General features: G+C 42.8%; 1 protein-coding gene across 3 annotated transcripts in view; it reads right to left on the bottom strand.

Moving 5' to 3' along the window:
- The window catches only part of TANGO2 (transport and golgi organization 2 homolog), a 1196336-nt gene that overhangs the window by 347188 nt on the left and 834118 nt on the right, over positions 1 to 15030 (bottom strand). The gene's annotated exons all lie outside the window — the stretch shown is intronic.

The raw sequence follows: 15030 nt of genomic DNA, 5'->3' as shown, positions 1-15030 counted from the left end.
TACCTAACTAAAAGCACTGATCCCTCCACCAGATGACAAACTCCTTACTCTGCTCCAAAACAGATTTAGTAATAAACTGTACAGTGAATGTTACATCAGAGTCATCAACATTTCTTTATTAAAATTTAGAAATAGAAGATGGCATCTTGTACAACACACAGTTTATGACAAAATCAGCAACTTAATTTTTACCTGTGCCAGTTCCTCTTATTATGACTGCTACAGTTCTTCAAATTTTGTTAGTGAAGTGAATTAAAAGAACATATCATGTAGACTGAAATTTTAATGTTGTGTTTTCACAAACCAAGTCCCCATTACCTCATTATTCTGCTTCATTTAATGCCTTTCTGTTTAATCAAAGATAAAGAAGGTCTGCTAGTTATTCCTTTGGGAGAATGAATCTTGGGCCACCACGTGGAAGCAGTTTGTCCTTCTGTTCTGTTCACGTTCTATGATATAATTATCACTAGAATTAGCTGCTTTCGCAGTAGTAGCACTAAAATCTGTACCCCTGTGACTAGCCCTTGCTCTAGAAGCTGCTGGAAAGCACTAGGAAGCCTGAAACTCATACAAGCACTCAACTCTCCCTGTCAATAAGGAGAAATTAATCGTAGGCACTAAACAGCCTATAATTGCAAAGTACCTTGAAAAGGTAAGGGAAAAAATCTCTTATACTTTACAAAAAAAGCACCTAAACAGGCATGTCCAAGGGTCAGCTTCCGATGATTTCTCCTGTCCACCTGGTGAATCTGGGCATTCTGGGGCAATGCAGCAACTGCCTCATGTACACAGACAACCCTCTCCTCCTACCACCCAACACTACAACCTGCGAGAGATGCACTTACATAGTCAAACTGGAAGCAAAGCTCTCTACGGCCAAGATTGTGCTAGACAGTCAAGAGGAGAAGGTTAACATCTGCACTACACCTCAAGCAACTCATAGCCCTTCAAAACCCACACCATCAACACTCACACATAGCAACACTAAACACACATATGTGGAGGCCCTTAACATTAACCTGCCCAAGCAACAAGGACCTTCGAAGGTGAAACGCAAACAAACACCCATCACAACCAAATTGACACATAGCTCACAACACCAGTGTGCCACCAAACAACAGCCACTAAGGCAAGACAATGTACCTAACACTTTAGTCATAGGTGACTCTATAGTCAGGCACACTGATGTCCCACTCACCAGGCTGAACAAGGAGGAAAATTACACTCAGCTGCCTGTCAGGTGCCAGGATCTGCCACATAACGCATGCACTCAAGTCACTCCACAGCAAGTACAAATACGACTCTGTCATTGTCCATGCTGGAGTGAATGACTTGAGACGTACCTCCCTGGACTACATGAAATGAGACATGGAAGAGCTCTCGGATCATGTGGCCCAGGCAGGTATGACCCTAGCCCTGAGTACCATCCTGCCTTTGCCCAGAATGATACCACAGTATAAGGACAAAATGATTGACTTCAACAATTGGCTAAGCTTCTGGTGTCATTCAAAGGGGATCCAGTATCTGTCTGCCTGGGAAGACATGATCGACAAACCACAATGCTTTGCCAGAGATGGTCTGCACCTGTCACCCCTGGGATTCAGGTTACTGACTAAAGCTCTTGCCACCCCTATAGTGCCTTTTTTAGGCAAGGTTCAAAAGACAAAACCACCACCGTAACAGATACAAGCATGCAAAATCTGAAGGTAATGCTACTCAATACTAGAAGTCTAAACCTCAAAATGCACTCTCTCGAGGCACTCCTAAAAATGGGAGAACATCGATATCTGTGCAGTAACCGAGACTTGGTTCAAGGCTCCAGAGAGCACCCCTGCAATACCAGGCTACAACTCTTACCACACTTTTTGGCCACAAAACCAAGACCGAAACACTAAAGGTGGAGGAGTGTCCATATTCACCAAGGATATTCACACCTCCAGGCTAGTTGCCCAACACAATGCATCTGAAGTTCTCCAGGTGCAACTAACACTAGGTAAGACTGCAATCCAAATTGTAGCTTGCTACAGATCCCCCACCATGCCCCAAGATTCTCACTACACCTTTCTAAACATACTGGAAAATATTAAGATACAACCAAACACCCTAATACTGGGTGATTTCGACTACACTGCCATTAACTGGGAAAACTAATCGGGTACCAACTCCTTTTCCCAATGGTTCTTGGAATTCTTAAATTCCAACACCCTGGATCAACTAATCCATTGTCCTACCAGGGGCTCCAATATCCTAGGCCTGGTTATTACCAACATGGGAGATAGATGCTCCACACCAGTGGTCATCTCCTCATTGGTCAGGTCTGACCATAAACAAATCACCCTTGACATCAACATCCAACCTCCACCCCCAGTAAGGAAACCTCCTTAAAAAACTTCTCCAAAGCCAACTTCATGCTACTGAAGTCAGAAGTGACAAACTTCATGACCCCCATGCAGACGGGATCTGAAAGTTCGACTGCAGAATCTTACACTAAGGCACTGTATGAGCACATCCACTTGTGCATGAATCGTGCCATCCCAAATAGAACCAAGATGCTCTCCTCCAAAAAAAGGAAGCCAATCTGATGGTCCCCTGCTATAAACAAACTATACAACAGAAGGAAGAAACTGTTGCAGAAAACTCCCTCACCAGCCTCAGTAAGAAGCTGAGATCCCTCATAAAATCCTCAAAAGCTAGTTACGAAAATAAAATTGCCAAATATTCCAAAGACAACCACAAGGCATTCTATAGTTATGTCAAGAATCTAAATGGCAATGCTCAGATCTGCTCCGAGCTTCAACAGAATGGCATTAAATTTACTGATCCCAAGGATATTGCCAATATCCTGGCAGATCGATTTAGTGCCAACTTCACCCCCTTCTCACCCCCTAAAGGACCCATCTCAATACAAAAAGATTGCCAAATTCCAGTAATCACGGCCACACAGGTAGAAACTGCACTCTCCAAAGCTAAGAATACAGCCTCCATGGGACTAGATGACATCCCAGGCTGTGTACTACATGAACTACAAAATGAACTGTCACCTCACCTAAGTGTAATGTTTAATCATAGCCTCAACTCAGGCTTCGTGCCCACTGAGTGGAGCACAGCTACAGTTATCCCACTCCACAAGGAGGGATCCACCTAGGATCCCGGGAACTACCGTCCGATCAGTCTGATGAGCCTGATCTGCAAGGGCATGGAATGGATTATCATGGAACGTATAAACAAAGACATTGGCAACCTTCAAACACTGGACCCCACCCAGTTTGGGTTTGTGAAGGGCCAATCTTGTCTCCTGAACATGATTGACTTCTTCAAATTAGTCTCCAGAGCTGTGGACGAGGGTAAGGCATTCCACACAGCCTATGTGGACCTTGCCAAGGCCTTCAACACCATCCCCCACTCTGGAATCATAGATAAACTTACTAAGCTGGGCATAAATCTCTGCGTCACTCGATGGGTTGCCAACTGGCTTACTGACAGAACCCAGACTGTAAAAGTAGCTGACTCCAAATCCAGCTCCAGACAAGTGGAGTACCTCAGGGTTCAGTCCTGGGACCACTCCTGTTTGGCATCTACTTCTCTGAAGTACAGGCCAACACTAAGGGAATCTGGCTAACAAAGTTTGCAGAGGACTGCAAACTGGGAGCCACTATTGAATCCCCAAATTATGTGGATATTCTACAAAAGGGCCTTACAGAAACAGATGCCTGGTGCCAGAGCCATGGGCTCAAGCTTAATGCCAAGAAATGTATAGTTGTCCCCTTTGGAAAAAAACATGTACCCATGAATTACCACATAGGTGGCAGTACACTAAACATTGAAAGTGCGATGAGAGACTTAGGGACACAGGTGGACAGTGGCCTCACTTTCCATAATCACATCGCCACAACAGTCAGGAAATCCTTCTATGTGGCACACCTCATCACTAAGGGCTTTTCATCCAGAAAAAAGGAGGTCATTGTCCCACTGTACTCATCCCTCATTAGATCCATTATAGAGTATAATTCCCTGTTTGGTATGTACCTCACAAGACATCTGCAACAGCTGGAAAGGCCACAGAAATACCTCACTAAAAGAATCACAGGCCTAAAGCAGATGCCATACGCTGACCGTCTAAAAAAACTCCAGCTATACTCTGTGGCATATCGTCTACTCAGAGGCGATCTCTGCTTAACATACAGGGCCATGTCAAACCCTGAGCTGTTGGACATGCTCCACTTAAAGAAATCCCAATCCCTCAGAGCCACATGCTCCAGGGAACTAAACCTTGTCATCACAATGAACAAAACATGCTGGAGGGATAGGTTTCTGACCCAGAGACTCCCCATACTCTGGAACAGACTGCCCACACATGTCAAGCAGAGCACCTCCTTGGCCCTCTTCAAAAGGAACTTTGATGATTGGGTGGGAGATAGGAAATTTACCCCGGGGATCATGTCAGTCACCCCGCTAGACAGGGGTCCAGAGACGTAAATATTGTGGGAAGAAATATCCAGGAAATTGTTATGGCTAGGCTTGTATAGGCCCTAGGGCCGATAGCCTAGTACCAACCTATGAACCTATGAAGTAGGACTTAATAGGCATATTTTATTTTACAGTTTCTTTTACTCAAGTCAAGAGAAATCAATTAATCATTTGTTGGGCAAACTGTCTTTCATAAGGATGAAGACCGCAATGTCTAACTATGAAAACACTGGCTCTTGAAAGCCATTAGTGCTTGGTATATTGATTTGCAAAATATAAAAGCAAAAATGAATTGTAAAGTTGTTACAAGTGTTTTTCCAGCTTTTCTGGCCTACAGATATAATGGGGCATCTGAATCTTTGACACTGTATACTCTACTTTGTTAGGAGTGAAGGGGACTTTCTGAGATGCAGTATTTGGGTATCTTGACTGCAACATCAAGAAAGATAAAAGTCCCTTAACTATCACATTTGGGAACATTCTCTTATACTCTACCACATCTATGGTAGCTGTAAGTACTTTAGACAACAATGTATTGAAGCTTACCATAAACATTTAACCACTGTTCAATGGGTAAAGACTACTACGATTTCTGCATAGAAGTTCAGATGCGATGTCAAAACCTAACCGGTACAACTTCTCCAGCTATGAATGCATTCTAAACAGAAACTTGCTGTACTGCTGTGTCAAATGTATTTAGTGTTTGGCCCAATGGCGGCAGTAGCAAAATACCTGCTGAAAACAAGCATACTTCCAGGAGGAAGAGTAACAGAACTGCACCTACTCCCAGTATTCAGTTTTAAAAACATGCCTGCTCTTAAAGGTAGTCTGTATCTGTATATTTCAGATTAATGTTAAGCTTTTGTTTTTACCATCACTACATTATAAAATGTGTTACCTGGCATTTTACTTTTCTGTGAATCCTAATACTTTACATCACCTACCTGGTTTTCTGTCAGGGAGATGAGGCTGAGGAAGGGACCTGGGAAAGTATCTCCCCTATGATTAATGCAAGAAAAGGGCCAACGATACAAAGCTTTTTAGTCACGACGTGATCAAGCATCCCCTGAAAGCAAGACATTTTTAAGCCAGTCAAAAATAACTGTAGGAACATTCAACACATCCTCTCTATCTGGACCTACATAAAATAAAATGGTGGCTATTGTAATGGTGTATATCGAGAAAGACATGCTTGAATGAAAGGGTGTGTGAGCTTACTGATGTTGGCTGGGGCCAAGTACTCTAGGGAAAAGAAGTTACTTATGTGAGCTCCTTCTGATTTACAGCCATACCTGTTAACCGTCCAGTTTTATTTTTATAATGTCCAGATTTTTCCCTCATACTTTTGATCTGTTCATCATAAAACTTGAGAAGTCACTAAATAACTTCAGACATTTGAGTTTCAGATTTCATATCCTTCAGAAAAAAGCATGCTAACAAAAAATGATACTCTAGTAACTTTTTAGGTTTATAGCAGCAATATTTAAAATATGTCCCTATTTTTGGGTCTTTGCTACCCATTATTTTAAGCTTCGTACAGATTTCTTCTGCTATGAGGTTGAAAGGTATGATTACAAGGAGTACCTGGAAAGATCCAGTGGTAAAGGAACAAGTGTACAGAAAGCAAACTAAATGCGTGTTGTGCAATTCCAGATAAATAAATAATAATACTGTGGATCTGACATCATGTTGGATGTGTAGCTATTTCTACATTTCTCAACTCAAGGTAGTTATCTTCAAACTGAAGTACCTACATCAGTGGGAACAGCAACCACTGGTTTAATGAATGCTCAAGATAAACAAGGTTGAAAGTTGTACTACTCTCCTGGTTCATTACTGCATTGCTACACTATTACACTTTCTAAACTGATTCCTGCTAGCAACTTCAACTTATAGTCCAGCTCAGTAGTGCACAAGACAGCAGCAATGCCTAGGAAAGAATGCCAGTCCTTATCACAGCTAAATCTGATCTAAAGTGAATAATCTTAACAAAAGGCAAGGCTTTTACAAATCAAAGTCTATTCTTCCCAAAGCAAAGTCTTAAAGTTCTGAAATGGCCAGTTAAATTCCAGTTTTCGGCTTTTGCCTTTACTATGTATACAGCTTAGTGCTATTCAGAACAAAATGCATAGCCTCAGCATTGGGTATCTTAAGAAATAAATTAATTTTCCTTTACCCAGGCCTCTGCTTTCTAGAAACTCAGTTCCCCACTCTATTAGCCCCCTTGCAAAACAACAGAATTAACATACCAATGACTATACAGTTTAATGGTACGTTAATGTGCATAGCAGGAGGTGAGTGACGTCACCTGTTGCTATGATGAATACATTGAACCATGGTTGTCAATGTATTCATTTTTAGTTTGGTTTACTTTTCGGCATTCCAAAGTCCACATTTAGAGTCAACATTTTAAACGGTCGACCAAAGCCGATTCGAAATGTTAGTAGTAAACCTATATATACACGTCCCAAAGTAACAGTAATGTAGCAATGTCACAGGCACTAAAGTAGTAACAATGTAACAGGTTCTGAAGTACTAGCAATGTCATAGCCACCAGAGTAGTAGTGCTCTGATCATTAGGAAGGTAGGTGGGGTAGAGGCACTTCTGGGGGAACAGAGCTTGAAAGTTAGATAAAGAGAGAAGATGAAATTAGAGTAGGTAAGTCACACGTCATGGTACGAAAGAGAGACCCATCACTGAGTACAATGCCCCCTTCGACTTGTACCTAACCAGACATATAGAACACCCACAAAGTTTCCTTACCAAGATAATCCAGGATATAACCACATTATCCTATGTGGATTGCCTTAAAGCTCTATCTCTATACTCTATCTCCTACAGGTTACTGAAAGGAGATCTATGCCTGGCATACAAAGCATCCTCTGATGCAGATACCTTTTGTCCATTCGCAAAACAAACAGACTATAACCACTAGATCCAAGGATTTAAATTTTGCTTGTGACAAAATAAGACATGTTGGTGAGACAGATACGTGTCTCAGAGGATCCCCATGATCTGGAATAGGCTCCCCACCTATCTGAAGCAGAGTACATCCATAACCCTGTTTAAGCATAGCCTTGATCAATGGATTGGAAGTCAGAAATTTCATCCAAAGTCTAGCCCCAATACCCAAACTAACATACCCTTCCCCACATAACCTCTAGAACCTTTCTAACTAACATACCTCCCCAATAAATACCCATGATGTATAGAGACAAAACTGGGATTGGGAGGGTGGCCTAATGGTTAAGGTGTTTGCCTTACAAACACAAGGTGCAGGGTTTGAGTCTCACAAGGGATAATTGGCTAAGCTTAAAATGGCTCGCAAGGGCAGTTAGCTTAGTAAGAATCTATGAATCTTTCTATGAATAAGGATGGCTTGCATGGCTAGCCTTATAAAGGTCCTGGTGGTCACTAGCCTAGTATACATGTATGAACATATATATATATATATATATATATATATATAGTGTGTGTATGTATGTATGTATATATATATATATATATATATATATATATATATATCTATATCTATATACACACACACACACACACACACATTCCAAACAATTTAAACTAACTTTAAAAGAATATTTCAAACTGCAATGGATCTGCCACTGCTCAAACCCACCTTAATAACACTCTGATAATTATGTATTCCTCTCTTATATTTTACTGTTAACCAGTATTAACAAATGCAAAAAAAAAAAACTACTCCTATGTTGCTGTTTTACTATGTTTTTTTTTATTTACTACTACTTTTAAAAAATGCTGTTGCTGTCATCTAGCTGTTTGCCACTTTCTACTTATACAATATTTGTATAATGACTAAATGTAATCTGTATACTTTTAAAAAATGCTGTTGCTGTCATTTAGCTGTTTGCCATTTCCTACTTATATCTGTATGACTAAATGTAATCTGTATAAACTGGAGCTTTTCTCCCTGAGCCTCTGCTGAAAAAGGGCTCTGGCTCAGACATTCCCGGTCAACAAATGTAAAATAAAAAACGAAATAAATATATATATCTATATATATATATATATATATATATATATATATATATATATATATTTTTTTTTTTTTACAGAATGATGGAGGAGTTATACAGAGAATCTCTATTCAAATGAAGCGGTCAAGGAGTATAAAGATAAAGACCTAATGGAAGAAGAGCCAGAGAATTTGAAAGAAGAGGTTATTGCAGCAACTGATGCCTTGTCAAACAACAAAGCTCCTGAAGTAAATGAAACACAGACAGAACTCATTAAGGGATCTGATGGAGCTATTGCTAAGTTGACCAATTTGTGTCAATGAGTTTGGAAAGGAAGTGGCCAATAGACTGGAAAATATCTGTTTTTTACAGATTTATAAGAAAGGAGATACCAAGGAATGCAGCAACGAATGTACAATCACTAGTTTCTCACGCAAGCAAAATCTTGCTAAAGATAATCCAGTGACGCGTGCAGTTATACGTAGACAGAAAATAGCCAGAAACTCAAGCAGATTCAGGAAAGGAAGACGGGCAAGAGATATCAGTACTCGATGGATACTAGAAAAGAATAAGGAATATTAGAAAAGTACAGTTTTGTACCTACCATAAATGTAGATGTCCGATAGGCATGCATCTGCAGTCCTTACAAATGGGTTGTCCTGTCGTCAGGCAGCCCTTCGGTCGGCCGGATTCCAAAGTCTGGGTCTGGCCTCGGCTGGTGTCGCACTTCACCCGACGTCATAGCTGCAGTTATTCGGGTATAAAGGCATCAGCCGACGCCATTTTCCTCGGTGTTTCTTGCCCCAGATGCCAGGTGCCCTCTAGGAAGGCTAAATTTGGATAAATGCAAATGGTTCCAAATAGTAGAGAGCAAACAAAAAATAAGCATGTATGTACATATATACAAACAAATACACCATAATAGATTCCCCAGCCAGCTACAAGATGGGCAAATACCCTAGGAGTACCACAGAGGGAAGGAGGGTGGGTAATCCTGACTGCAGATGCATGCCTATCGGACATCTACATTTATGGTAGGTACAAAACTGTACTATGTCCTTCAAGGATGCATCTGCAGTCCTTACAAATGGGTAGAATACCATAGCCAAACTGGGGGAGGTGGAGAAATAAGATTATGGTGTAGTTAAGATCCCTTGCAAAACAGCAGTGGCAAAACCTGCTCGGGATCTGGAGTATAAAGGTAAATTATAATGCTTGGCAAATGTATGCACGGAGCTCCAAGTAGCAGCCTCTAAAATGTCTTTGGTAGCCACTCCTCATAGAAAAGCTGTGGTAGTGGCTGTAGCCCTTGTAGAGTGAGGCCTGATGTTTTCAGGAGTTTTCTTCCCATGGTAGGAGTAACAAAATCTAATGCAATTTCCTATCCACTTAGAGATTGTCTGTTTTGAAATTGCTTTTCCTTCCATTCCTGTTGCATATGCTACCAGTAGCTGGTCAGTTTTTCTATTGCCCTTGGTCCTGTCCAGGTAGTAGCGTAATTGTCTATGTACATCCAAGGTATGCAAAAGTCTTTCTCCCCTGTTCTGTGGGTTGGGGAAGAATGTAGGTAGGTGGATAGCTTGATTTAAAGATACCCTGGAGACCACCTTTGGCATAAAGGTAGGATTTGTTCTCATGGACACTCTATCTTGATGGAAGATCAGGAAGGGCTGTACTGCCATTAATGCCTGTAGCTCAGATACCCTTCTTGCTGAAGTGATTGCAAGCAGGAAAGCAGTTTTCCATGATAAGTATTGTAATTCTGCTGTTGCTGCTGGTTCGAAAGGAGGGAGTGTCAACTTTTCTAGCACGAAGTTCAAGTCCCATGCTGGCAATGGTGGCTTCCTAGGTGGTTTTACATTTTTAATTCCTCTCAGAAACTGCCTGAGCAGAGGATGTGAGAAGACTGGAGGATCCAAGTTGTATTCTGCTGAAATAGCTGATGCATGAATCTTAATGGAGGAATAGGACAGGCCATTGTGGAAGAGCTCTGCCAAGTATTCCAGGATGTTGGCTATGTTTACCAGTGACACATTTTCTCCCTTTGCAGTACTCCAAATGTGATATCTTTTCCATTTTGCTGAATAATTTTTTCTTGTTGAGGGCCTGCGAGCCTCCAAGATAATGTCTTTAACCCTTTGGGATAAATTTGGGTTATTTGGTGTTATGCAATGTTCCAGGCAGTCAGCTGCAGTGTTTTCAGGTTTGGATGCAGGGTGTTGTAGTTGTTCTGTGTTAACAGTAAGGGAACTAGTGGTAGAGGCCATATTTGTTCCCGAGACATGCTCCTCAGTAATGGGTACCAATGTTGCCTTGGCCAGTCTGGAGCTATCAGGATGATCCTTGGACGGTCCTCTTTGATCTTCAATAGCACCTTGTGCATCAAAGGAAGTGGTGGGCATGCATATGCTGTCAGGTTTTTCCAACTGAAAAATAGGGAGTCCACTTTCCAAGCAAGTGGGTGGTACGCCCTTGTGCAGAATTTCTTCAGCTGGTGATTGTGTGGGGATGCAAATAAGTCTATTTCTGGTAGTCCCCATTTTCTTGTAATGGTTTTGAAGATGTCCGGATGTAGCATCCATTCGTGGGCATCCGAGGTAGTTCTGCTTAGTATGTCTGCTAGAATGTTTTCTTTTCCTGGCACAAAAATTGCTTGTAACTGAATGTTGAAGCTCAGGGCCACATTCCAGAGGACCATTGCCATCCGGCATAGAGGGTACGAATGTGTGCCTCCCTGTTTGTTGATGTACCACATAACTGTGGTGTTGTCTGTCCTTATCAACAGTTGACCTTGTCAAAGAAATGGTCTGAATGTCTGAATTGCCAGTTTTACTGCCAGCATTTCCTTTTGATTTATGTGTAGGTGCAGCTGGTCTTGAGTCCATAAGCCTTGTATGCACTTGCCCAGCATGTGTGCCCCCCAACCGAGGTCTGAGGCGTCCGTTGTGATGGTCTGGCTTGGTTGAGTGCTGTGGAAGGGCAGTCCTTTGTTTGATTGACAGGCCTGAGCCCACCATTGGAATTCTTGCTTCAGGCATGGGATTATTGGAATTTGTGTTTCTAGGCTGTGCTTGTGCTGAGACCATAAATTCCTTAGGTACCACTGTAACTTTCTCATATGCAGTCTGGCATGTGGAACCAATATTATGCAGGATGCCATGAAACCCAAGGCTTGCAGGACTTTTCTTGCTGTTAGCTGGTTCTGCTTTGTTAATGCCAAGAAGTAGAGAGGTAGTTGCTCCTGTTTTTCTACTGTTAGGAATGCCATTTGTTTTGATGTGTCCAGCTCTGCACCCAAAAGGTTATCCTTTGGGATGGTATCAGCCTTGACTTTTTTATATTGACTGTGTATCCCAGGGCTTGCAGTAGATGAATGACCCTTTTCAAGTCTTCTGCTAGCTTGTTTTTGTTGTCCGCTTGCAACAGGCAGTCGTCCAGGTAAGGGTAGATTTGGATTCCCTGAAGCCTGCAATGAGCAATTACTGATGCCAGGCATTTCGTGAACACTCTGGGCGCAGTAGATAAGCCAAAGGGCAATGCTGAGAATTGATAATGCTCTGATCCTGCAAGAAATCTGAGGTATCTTCTGCAATTTGGTCATATGGGGACGTGCAGGTATGCCTCCTTGAGATCTAGAGTTACCAGCCAAGACTCCTTGCCCAACATGGGAAGAAGTTGCTGTAGGGTCAGCATTTTGAATTTTGGGACAATGAGGTATGTGTTTAAAGCGGACAGGTCGAGAATAGGTCTCCATTGGTTTTCTTTTCTTGGTACCAGGAAGAGCCTGGAGTAAAATCCTTGTCCTTGCTCCATAGATGGTACCCTTTCTACAGCTCTCATTCCTAGTAAGTGAGTTATTTGTTTTAGAGCTTCTGCCTTTTGATTTGGAGGTAGGTTTGGCATTCCTCTCTTCCTTGGTAGAGTATGGAAGTGAAACCTGTAACCTTGGTTTATTGTCTGCAAAATCCACTTGTCTCCTGTGATGTAATGCCAGTTCACTGAAAATAAGGCTAGTTTCCCACCTAAGGGTGCTTCTAGTTGTTCCCTGGTAGGCGGTGCCAGCGCCAAGTCACTGTGATTGTCCTGTAGTAGTGGTGGTGGCTGTATCTGTGGCTGTACCTCGCTGGTTGTTAGCCTGCCACTGACGTCCTCTGTAGGCACCTCTGGATTGACCTCTGCCTCTTGAGCGCCTATTCCTGCCTCTCTGAGCTTTGGAGGTGTCTGGAAAGGACCAATTCTTGGAGGGCCAATTCCTGCTAAACCTTGGAGGTTGGACCTGTAAGAAATCTTTGACTGTCTGGACAGATTTTGCCTTCTCTTCCATCTTCTTCAGCACCTGTTGTGCAGGAGAGCCAAACAAATTGATCTTGTCCATGGGAGCATGGAGTAGCTTTGATTTGATATGGTCTGGTAAGGCCTGCTCTTTTAACCATGCATGCCTTCTGATCACTGTGCCAGTCATGGCTGATCTAAAGGAAGCCTCCAGTGCATCATAGCCGCATTTTAAGGAATGATTACTGACCTGCTGAATGTTATGTACCATTTCCTGAGCAGATTTTTTGTCTAATGGTTCATCTGAGGACAGCTGTTTAGTTAACTGGTCTAACATAAATTCTTGATACTGGATCATGTGGAATTGACAGTTCAAGGCCCTAGCTGAAAGAGTAGCAGAAGTGTAAACATTTTTACCCCATCTCTCTAAGGCCCTGGATTCCCTTTCAGAGGGGAGGGGTTTTTTGGCAGAGGTAGCTGCAACCGCCTTAGGTCCCTGGGAGATAGTTTCGGGAACTGCAAAAGGAGCCTTATACAAATGATAATGTGTGTCCGGGACCCTGTAGTACCTATCGGGCTTAGCAGGGGCCGGAGGAAGTGAATCAGGAGCAGTACAAGCATCATTAAATGCATCATCCACAACAGTAAGAACTGGAGGGATGGCTAAAGGCCTATGCTGTGGTAAATGCAGAAAGGTTCTAAGCCTTTTTCTAGAGTCTGAAAAATCCTGGCCCTGCCACTGAAATTGTTCCCTCATAGCATGCAAGGTTTCCCCAAAAGAAAATTCCTGAGGCAGAAGGAATGGACTCTTCAGCATCAGAGTCTTCATAAGGGGAGAAAGGGCCCTCTGGAGGGTTTGAATTATCTAAATCATCAGAGTCATCTGTAGAAACTGGCTCAGGGGGCTCTGCTCTAGGCCTCTTCTCTGGAGGTGGGTGAGAGGCCCTGTCTGGGTGAGGTTGGGATCCCCGGATCAAAGAAATGAGATCCTCTGCTAGACTAAGCATTTGTGAACTAGAGCTAGGCCTGTGAGAGGGGGTCTTAGCAGGCACAGTTTTGGTAGATTTAGCTGCTTTAGCCCTGGCAAAGGCCTTAATCGACATGGTTGCAGGTGGCCTAGCAGCTCCACGTGCAGGGGCTGAAATATCCAAGGGGATAGTATCAGATAAATCCTGGGAACCTGCAAGAGCAGGTGGGATTTCAGTAGCCGATTCCACCAGGTTGGATGAGGCCTCGGTAGAAGGTAAGCTTTCAGCTGAAGGAAGAACCGCGAGCTCGGTTTCAGCCGAAACCGAGACACTCGCGGTTGGCTTAACCGCGGTTTCGGCCGAAACCGCAGACCGCGAGTGTCGGTCCTTTTCCTTGCGCTTTTTAGATATTTGCGTAGTCGGAGGATCCGACGGCATAATGTAAGCAAAAGCGGAGCCGAAAAACTCCTCAGCAAATTCCGACCGACGTCTAAGCGTCCGCCGGTTAAAAGAAGCACAGGCTAGACAAGCTACTACGTCATGGTCTGGGCCTAAACAAGGTAAGCAGTAAGAGTGGAAATCTTTATGAGGTATTTGTTTCCCACAAGTTAAACAGTTATTCACTTTTTCTGACATCGGCTGAGGCAAGAAAGAGTCCCCAACGGGGTACTTAGCTTTTTAGAAGTCTTCGGTAGTAGTAATCTCTGGTTCTGACCGACCGGCACTTGTGAACAGCTTCTGCTTCGGGCGCCACGCGGCAAGAAAGACTGAGGAAAATGGTGTCGGCTGATGCCTTTATACCCGTATAACTGCAGCTATGACGTCGGGTGAAGTGCGACACCAGCCGAGGCCAGACCCAGACTTTGGAATCCGGCCGACCGAAGGGCTGCCTGACGACAGGACAACCCATTTGTAAGGACTGCAGATGCATCCTTGAAGGACATCCTATTTATTTTCATTGACTCTAGCAAGGTCTTTGACTGTGTCAATCATGATAAATTATGGACAACTCTATTGCAAATGGGAATAGTGAAACATGGCATACAGTTAATAAAATACCTTTATGATGGACAAGAAGCTACGGTTTGAATGGAACACAAAAACGCAAGTTGGTTTTTTAGTTTGAAAAGGTGTACAACAGGCCTGCATCCTGTCACCACATTTGTTCAATCTGCATGCCCAAGCCATATTTCAGAACGCTATTCCAGAGAAGGATAACACTGGAATACGTGTAGGTGGAAGACTGATAAAACAATCTGAGGTATGCCAATCACACAACACTGTTGACTGAAATAAAGATATGGTACATCTGTAGAGGAAAGTAAGAGAAGAA

The sequence above is a fragment of the Protopterus annectens genome, chromosome 4.part0 (genome assembly GCF_019279795.1).
Source record: "Protopterus annectens isolate FY-2018-M chromosome 4.part0, PAN1.0, whole genome shotgun sequence".
In the NCBI taxonomy this organism is placed as follows: Eukaryota; Metazoa; Chordata; order Ceratodontiformes; family Protopteridae; genus Protopterus; species Protopterus annectens.
This window is presented reverse-complemented; position numbering and strand designations above follow the sequence as displayed.